The sequence below is a fragment of the Oncorhynchus keta genome, chromosome 29 (genome assembly GCF_023373465.1).
Source record: "Oncorhynchus keta strain PuntledgeMale-10-30-2019 chromosome 29, Oket_V2, whole genome shotgun sequence".
In the NCBI taxonomy this organism is placed as follows: Eukaryota; Metazoa; Chordata; class Actinopteri; order Salmoniformes; family Salmonidae; genus Oncorhynchus; species Oncorhynchus keta.
In genome coordinates, this window is record NC_068449.1 from 2,964,605 (window position 1) to 2,974,052 (window position 9,448).

Here is a 9,448-nt window from a genome sequence, read left to right on the forward strand (position 1 = left end):
GAATGACAGATTTTTACCTTGTCAGCTCAGGGATTCTATCTAGCAACCTTTCGGTTACTGACCCAACACTCTAACCACTAGGATACCTGCTGGTTACTGACCCAACACTCTAACCACTAGGCTACCTGCTGGTTACTGACCCAACACTCTAACCACTAGGATACCTGCTGGTTGCTGACCCAACACTCTCACCACTAGGCTCCCTGCTGGTTACTGACCCAACACTCTAACCACTAGGATACCTGCTGGTTACTGACCCAACACTCTAACCACTAGGATACCTGCTGGTTACTGACCCAACACTCTAACCACTAGGATACCTGCTGGTTACTGACCCAACACTCTAACCACTAGGATACCTGCTGGTTACTGACCCAACACTCTAACCACTAGGATACCTGCTGGTTACTGACCCAACACTCGAACCACTAGGATACCTGCTGGTTACTGACCCAACACTCTAACCACTAGGATACCTGCTGGTTACTGACCCAACACTCTAACCACTAGGATACCTGCTGGTTACTGACCCAACACTCTAACCACTAGGATACCTGCTGGTTACTGACCTAACACTCGAACCACTAGGATACCTGCTGGTTACTGACCCAACACTCTAACCACTAGGATACCTGCTGGTTACTGACCCAACACTCTAACCACTAGGCTACCTGCTGGTTACTGACCCAACACTCTAACCACTAGGATACCTGCCGCCCCCGGTAGCCTAGTCAACCTTGCATGTTCCGTTGAAGAGGTTTGAAGAGTAAAGTCTGAATCTTTAATATAAAACTAACTTCACCACTGTAAAACAATGTATGATTGAATCATTACATTTTGATTCACCAATAAAAACGTCAAGCTCATCTTTTAATAATAATATATTCATCATTGATTCATCTTTGATTATAGTATTGTCAGTGGCGAGCCGTCATTTAGGGCAGGTGGGGCAGAGCCACACCCGTTTTGAGCCCCACGTGTTTAACAATATATATGTTGCCTGCTTTGCATGTTATTTTGGCATTAATAAGTGTCACATATCAGTTTTCAAACAATGTAAACATTTTTTTTTAAATCATTGAGTTAATAAAGCTGCATACAGACATCTTCTCTTTTTTGATTTCTTGAGGAAGGCAGCTCATAAATGCAGGTGTTTCAGCCCAGCTTAGTGCTTTCTGTGGTGGTGGGGCAGCCAGTGAGAAATACTGAGCGGAGGGGTTGGTAATGTTCTCTGGTTGCGCCGTGATTGGTTCAACATCATATTTACAAAATCATAGCTACCAAGCTGGCAGTCATCATCATGCATCCAGACAACAATCTCCTGGCAAATCCTTTTCAATCCTTGTCATATGAAGAGAAATTATAGATAAAACGTATCAGTGGTCATCAACCTTTCCAAATAAACACAAAAAGTTGGAAAATCGCAAATTCAACAATCAGTGGTTTGGAAGGAATCAGTGGCTAACTGCAAACTTAACAAAGCAATCACTAGCCTGCTATTCAACATGACTCCTGCCGCAATCAAAACAACTGGAAACTCAGAACTGGGACATCTTAGATTTCAGTGAGTTCAAGACAACTGGGAACTCTGACTGGGACATCTTAGACTTCAGTGAGTTCAAGACAACTGGGAACTCTGAACTAAATATAAACCAGGGAGATGTGTGAACTGTAGATAAGATAGTAATACTAAGTGTACGTTGTGTAGTAATAAACCAGGGAGATGTGTGAACTGTAGATAAGATAGTAATACTAAGTGTAGGTTGTGTAGTAAGCTGTTAGTAGCCCATGTGCCTCACCCTAATAATGTTGTCCCTTTCCACTCCCATAACTTAGCCTACTGCTCTGACTTGATGGTGCACATGTAGACTATAGCCTGTTTTAGAGAAATGTAATCATCGAATATTGTACGAGCTTTCATTGTCTGCTTATATGCAGTTATGACTTGGTGTACAGGGAGAATACTGTAAGAATGGCCCATGTTCAAAATTCTGTCGCTGTACATTTCAAAAGTGCTGAACAAATGGTGATATTGACGACGTCCATCCTAGGTCTCTCATTGTCTTAATCTAAATTACAGATATCCTGTAGTCCACTCGTTGTCCCCTTGTGCCATAGTTTGTACATAAGCAAGTTAGCCATATCAGCTATGTAAGTTATAGTGCAATTAATGTATTGTTTAGTGTTGTGTTGTGTAGTGGCTTTACTGGCATCTAAAACATTTTGGGGGAGTTTTCCCCCACCAAGATGTACATGCTGCAATCACCACTGGGTGGGTGAATTATAACACATCAACCCTGTTACCTATAGATAGACAGTCTAGAAATGTTTAAACTATTTACATGTGTTTGGTAAGCTTGCATTCTATTCCCCCTGTCACATGGGGAGCTATGGTTGATTCTAGATGAAATAGTCAACTCTGTTACAGTCAACCCTGTCACTTTATTTGGCCCTTAATAGGCACTTGCTATAGTATGTATTTGTTACTCTTGAGATGGGAAACATGTTTTATATTAAGTTGAACATGTGCTCTTTATGACACAATGTTAGAATTAGGTGAAATATAAAGTTACACTCCCCAAAAGGTACTCAACTAGTGGAATGACCCAAGTACTGAACTGGAGGTGGGAGAGCTAACGATGCGTCTACTGTTGCTCTCTCCTCAGACTCTTAGAGAAGCTATTTCAATCTGATATTTCTCCGATGGTCTAAAATAGATGTGTATAGAAGACTCCTCTCTAATATAACATGTCACACATTGTATCAAACTGATGGAATGTCAGGTGTCTCATTGAAAGTCTAACATCTACCATGACTACTGGATGTTTCAATTCTAATAAATAACAAAACAATCCACACCGTAACAACAATATTGCTTTTTTTAATAAATGCTTTTATTAAAGAATAAAACTTTGCTAACAAAAATGACATCATCAAACATCACTGGCCTGACTTGAGCAGCTCTGCCCGGGGATGGAGCCAGCAACTTAGCTGCTACCGGTCCGGTCCAGGCTACCTGCAGACCTCCTCCCAGACCTCCTTTTCAGCACCTCCCCTTAACAGGAGAGGTGGTGGAAATGATCAGAGTTGCATTCAACTTGAATAAAGATGAGAAACTCTGGTCTGTGGAGCCACTGGTCTGAGGGGAGGACTTCTGTTTAAACCATTTCCATTTTTGGGATATTTTCTAGGACTGAAGAGGTGGTAAGCAGAGATGAATTTAACTAGGATACAGATGAGAGTCTCTGTTCTTGGGAGGAGGGTCACTGACCTTTGATGGTTTGTTGCCTGATAAAGAGGAAACTTGCTGGCTTGAGGAGACTATAATGTTTTGAGGAGGAAATGTGGCTTGATGACTTAAAGAGGGGGAAGAATTATTGGGCGACACTTTTAATTACCAACGTAACCTCAGTGGAACTGTGGCTTCATTGAGTTCCAGCTCTAGGCAGACAGCACATCAGGAAGGCTGTAAGAGATCACAGAGACAGGTAAGTATCTATATATTTACATGTGTGTTGCATGTACACTAAACCCTCACATTTGGATAATGTCACTTTTTAAAGTGATGACATGTATATTAACAGTGTAAAACATGAATAGATGTTTAAACATTCTTTACCTGATCCTAATTTTCTTCCAGATGCTTGGCTTTTTCTTTGTCTTTGTGTTGAGATTGGCTCTGATGTTTCAGCCTCTTCTGGAGCTTCTAGCTGCTGGCTGTCTGGCCCCCTGATGGTTCTCTGGCCCCTCCTGCTGGTTCTCTGAACTCCCTCCTGGTTCTCTGCCCATGCCTGTTGCCTCCTTGGCCTTTCCTGGTGGCCATCAGCAGATCCAGTGGGCTCTTGGCTTACTTGTTGGCCTGTGGCCCATCCGGGCAACTCCTGACCGTGGTTGTAATCGTGGCTGTGTTGGGTGGTTAGACACCGGGTGTTGATTTGAGCATCAGCCTCCAGATTCATCTGATCCAGGTAGTTTTCCTTCATCCTCTCCCTCTCCTCCTTCAGTTTTTGATGAGTGTGTTTTTTAAGCAGGGACCTCTCTCTCCACTGCTTATTGAAATCCTCCATCTTCTTCCTTCTCTCCTCAGCCTTCAGCAGCTCCTTCCTCTTCTCCCTCTCTCTCTCTGCCCGGGTCATGGTGGATGTTAGCCTTGTGTGTCCAGGGATGGCTGGGAGGGGAGAAGAAGTAGAGTTTACATTCAACTTAGTGGATCTGGTATCAACTTAAATGTAATGGACACAGGGAATGAAGAATAGAAAACACAATTGGATCTCAATGATTCTTTACTCTTTTCAGTTGAGCAAGGCATGGAATGTGTCAATAAAGTGCAATAATTCCCATCCCCTAGAATTGACATGGTCCTAAATTGAACGTGTGTCCAGAATGGCACCTATTCTTTGTATAGTGCCAGGGCATATGTGATCGCTTAGGGCCCCATGGCCACTAGTAGCCCCATTCTAATCCCCCAAAACACGTTTTTGTGTGTGTTTCTTATGAACTGATGCAACATGATGACTGGTGTGGAACGTATGTGTGTAGAGGAGACTACAGAGGATGATGTCATAAGTAGAGGGAAAACAGGTCTTACCTATGTGGACAATCTTATGGCCCTCCTCAGCCTCTCTCTGATACGTTCTCTCTATCTTTCTGAGGTTCCTCTTCTCCCATGTTTTATTCACCCAGCCCACAGCTCTCCTTCTGATACTTTTATCAGGTGGGAGAATGTCCTCCTTGTCATATTCCTTCTCCTCCTCCTCTAAGTCACCCTCTTGTACTCAAGGATCTCCCTTCTTTCCTCTTCCACCATCTCCTCTCTTTTTTTTTGCCTGTATTATTTTTTGTCTCTCTCTAATTAAAGATAAATGGCATTTAATGGCTTTCTTTCTCTCCTCCTCTCTCTCATCCTCTCTCTGCCTCTCCTCCTCTCTTAGTCTCAACATTTCTTTCTGTCTAGCAATTTCAATCTCTCGTTTTCTATCCTGCTCCTCTTGTTGTCTTGCCCTCTCCTGTTTTCTTTCCATCTCCAGCCGTCTTTCCTCCTTCTCCCTCCTGATTTGTTGTCCTCTTTCTATGTGTTCTCGTTCCCCCTTCAACACTTCTAACCTCCTCTCTTTACGCCTATTGAAAACTTCCCGTGCTTTTGCTTTAACATTAACTACTACATGTTTCTTCATGCTTACTTCCTTTCCTCTCTCTTCTCTTTCCCCGTACTCTTCCTCTGCTTCCTTAATCACTTCCTGCTTTTCTTCCATCTCTCTCTCCTGTTCTATCTCCAGTTCATTCTGTCCCTCAATTTCCCCTAAAATATTTTTCTGCCCCTCCTTTCTTCTTCCTGCTTCCTCCCTTTCTCTCATAATCATCTTGTCTTTCTCCATCTCTTTCTGTTGCTGATCTCTTAATTCCATCTCTCTCTGATTGTCATTGTCTTTCTCCCTTTCTTTCTCGTTCTCCTTTTGTTTCTGTCTCTCCTCTTGTTGTTGTCGTCTGTGTATCTCTTCTATCTCTCTCTGTCTCTTGTTCTCCCTCTCTCTTCCCTCCTTCTCCATGTCAATTTGCTTCTGTTTCCATATATTTTCTTCTTCTTGATCTCTCTCAAACATGATCTTTCTCTCCTCTTGTTGTTGTCGTCTTTCTTTCTCTCCCATCTCTCTCTGTCTCTCTTTCTCTTCGATCGCTCTCTGTCTCTCTTCTTCTCGTTCTTCATCTTCCATCTCTATTTGCTTCTGTTTACATCTTTCTTCTTCGTGCTCTCTTTCAATCTCTCTCTGTCTCTCTTCTTCTCCTCTGATATGTTTTTGTCTCTTTTCCATGATCTTTCTTTTGATCTCTCTCTGTCTCTCTTTCTCCTTCTCTTGTACTTCCTCTTTCATCTCTTTTTGCATCTGTTTACATATTTCTTCATCATTCTCTCTTTTGATCTCTCTCTGTCTCTCTTCTTCTCGTTCTTCCTCTTCCATCTCTTTTTGCTTCTGTTCAAATAGTTCTTCTTCATTCTCTCTTTCAATATCTTTCTGTCTCTCTCTTTCTTCCTCTTCCATCTCTATTTGCTTCTGTTTACATCTTTCTTCTTCGTGCTCTCTTTCAATCTCTTTCTGTCTCTCTTCTTCTCTTTCGATATGTTTTTGTCTCTTTTCCATTATTTTTCTTTTGATCTCTCTCTGTCTCTCTTTCTCCCTCTCTCTTTCTTCCTCTTCCATCACTATTTGCTTCTGTTTACATCTTTCTTCTTCAATCTCTCTTTCAATCTCTCTCTGTCTCTCTTCTTCTCTTTCGATATGTTTTTGTCTCTTTTCCATTATCTTTCTTTTGATCTCTCTCTGTCTCTCTTTCTCCCTCTCTCTTTCTTCCTCTTCCATCTCTATTTGCTTCTGTTTACATCTTTCTTCTTCAATCTCTCTTTCAATCTCTCTCTGTCTCTCTTCTTCTCTTTCCATAATTTTCTGTCTCTTCTCCATTCTCTTTCTTTTGATCTCTTTCTGTCTCTCTTTCTCCCTCTCTCGTTTGTCCTCTTCCATCTCTTTTTGCTTCTGTTCAAATAGTTCTTCTTCATTGTCTCTTTCAATCTCTTTCTGTCTCTCTTTCTCCCTCTCTCGTTCTTCCTCTTCCATCTCTATTTGCTTCTGTTTACATCTTTCTTCTTCGTGCTCTCTTTCAATCTCTCTCTGTCTCTTCTTCTTGTTCGATATGTTTTTGTCTCTTTTCCATGATCTTTCTTTTGATCTCTCTCTGTCTCTCTTTCTCCCTCTCTCGTTCTTCCTCTTCCATCTCAATTTGCTTCTGTTTACATCTTTCTTCTTCGTGCTCTCTTTCAATCTCTCTCTGTCTCTCTTCTTCTCGTTCGATATGTTTTTGTCTCTTTTCCATGATCTTTCTTTTGATCTCTCTCTGTCTCTCTTTCTCCCTCTCTCGTTCTTCCTCTTCCATCTCTATTTGCTTCTGTTTACATCTTTCTTCTTCGTGCTCTCTTTCAATCTCTCTCTGTCTCTCTTTCTCCCTCTCTCGTTCTTCCTCTTCCATCTCAATTTGCTTCTGTTTACATCTTTCTTCTTCGTGCTCTCTTTCAATCTCTCTCTGTCTCTCTTTCTCCCTCTCTCGTTCTTCCTCTTCCATCTCTATTTGCTTCTGTCCACATCTTTCTTCTTCAATCTCTCTTTCAATCTCTCTCTGTCTCTCTTCTTCTCTTTCCATAATTTTCTGTCTCTTCTCCATTCTCTGTCTTCTGATCTGTCTCTGTCTCTCTTTCTCCCTCTCTCTTTCTTCCTCTTCCATCTCTATGTGCTTCTGTTTGCGTCTCTCCTCTTCTTCTCTCTCCATCTCCTTCTTCTTCTCATCTTCTTCTTGTCTCTGTTTTGGTATTTTCTCCATTCTCTTTCTTTCTACCTCTTTCTGTTTGTTGTGCTCACCCTCCATATTCTCCTCCATGTCCATTTGGTTCTGTGTCCATTTATATTTGTCTGTTTCCATATTTTCTAATTCTATCTGCTGTTCCTTGATTTTCTTGAAGACTTCCTCCAATTCAGACGTCTTTTTGTCATTGAGGAGGGCCGTCTCCATCTCTCTCTCCACTCTATTTTTCATCTCCTCTTCACTTCGTCTCCAATCATTTTCTCTCTCTCTGTCTCTATCAAATGTTCTCTCTGGTTCAGTCTCGTCTTTCAATCTAATCTCTTCTTTCATTCTCACAACCTCTCTGTCTAACACTAGTACATTTTGGTTAACCTGTTTCACTCTCTCATTCTGTCTTCTAAACGCTTCTTTCGCTCTTTCAAATTTGATTTTGTATTGAATCTCTTTTGTTGTCATATCTTCTTTCAGTCTCTCAACCTCTCTCTCTAACTCTTTTACCTTTTCGTTAACCAGTTTGACTTTCTCATTCTCTGCAATACGCACGTCTCTTTCTCTTTCAAATATGATTTCCTTCTCAATCTCTTTCAATCTCTCAATCTCTCGTTCTAACACTTTTATCGTTTCTTCTGCCTGTTCCATTTTCTTCTTCATTTCTTGTCTTTCCAATTCTGCTTTTCTCTCCCTTTCCATCTCCCTTTCTCTCTCTTTTTCCCTCTCTCTTTCCCTCTCTCTTCCTGTCTCAATAGGTTTGTTGTTCCAGGCCAGTCTTGGTCGCTGATCCTCCATGACTTTCTGCCATAGCCTCAATCTCTCAATCTCTTGCTTCATTTTAAAAGGTTAAATTAGTGATAATCTATTACAAAGACATACTTTCAAAGGATTTGCAGAGAATGATACACAGAAATACAACCTAGAGCTAGATAATTGAATCAAACACTGGACAACATCAATAGCGGGGTCATTTTGATCAATTCATCTGGACAGTTCATTGTCAATTAATGTATTATCATGGTTAGAAAAAATTACGAGACATTTTATGGTATCAATTATGTCCAAAATGTGTACAAATACAAACACACAACCTTCTTGCCCATTCAGTTAGGGGTTTGAGAAATTCCTGTTACAATTTGTGTGATGTTACTACAATGTTGCCTCTGATGTTTATACAAATGAGGCTTCACTAATGCAGTTATTTACAACCTGCACAGATACAGTTATCAACAACAACAACAGTAATGACGTTAATAAGGAAGTGGATATTCAACCGGCAGAAGAAAGGCATAGGGGTTGAGATAAATGAAGGTTAGGTTCAGGACCTAGGGTTGGGTTCAGGTAAAGGTCAGGTATAGTTTCAGTGAGGTTAAGGTAAGGGTTAAGGAAAGGAATAAAAGTTAACATTGGGTTAGCGTACCGCTGTCTGCCACTATTCATTTTCAGCTGGTAAATATACACTGCCTTCTAATAATAACAATGACATGTCTTACGTGGGCCAGTTGTAGGTCCACCATCAGTAGATCCAGCAGTTGTTTGAGTCTGTGGATCTCCTGCATTTTTCTCTGGTGCTCCATTGCTCCTGTGGCTCTCTCTGCCTCCCTCTGTCTCTCTGCTTCCCTCTGTCTCTCTGCCTCCCTCTGTCTCTCTGCTTCCCTCTGTCTCTCTGCCTCCCTCTGTCTCTCTGCTTCCCTCTGTCTCTCTGCCTCTCTCTGTCTCTCTGCTTCTCTCTGTCTCTCTGCCTTTCTCTCTCTCTCTGCATCTCTCTCTCTCTCTGCATCTCTCTCTCTCTCTGCCTCTCTCTGGCTCTCTGCCTCCCTCTGGCTCTCTGCCTCCCTCTGGCTCTCTGCCTCCCTCAGTCTCAAGATCTCAGCCTTCCACTTCAATATACCCCTTTCTACTCTTCTTCTCCTCCTTTCATCTTTTAAAAGGGCTCGGAGATTGTCTGACTCAGACTGTAATTGTTCAATGATCTTGTCCATCTCCGATCCACCATTCCTCTTCTTCTTTTCCTCCTCCCAGAGGCACACTTGAAGTCTGTCCATCTCCTTCTTCTGGTTTCGGATCGTTCGATCCTTCCCCATCAACTCAAGCATGTGGGCTTCCTTCT

The 9,448-nt window shown here is 41.8% G+C and overlaps 1 long non-coding RNA gene across 4 annotated transcripts; it reads right to left on the reverse strand.

Moving 5' to 3' along the window:
• On the reverse strand, positions 1-678 carry LOC127913513 (uncharacterized). Of its 4 annotated transcripts, none has more exons than XR_008085853.1 (4): positions 594-678; positions 438-554; positions 282-359; positions 1-86 (listed from the first exon to the last, which is right to left on the reverse strand). It is a non-coding gene; the product is annotated as an uncharacterized LOC127913513 (long non-coding RNA). The 4 variants fall into 4 exon arrangements; XR_008085854.1 differs by having other exon boundaries at positions 282-398; XR_008085852.1 differs by having other exon boundaries at positions 243-398.
• Positions 679-9,448: the final 8,770 nt, after the last annotated feature.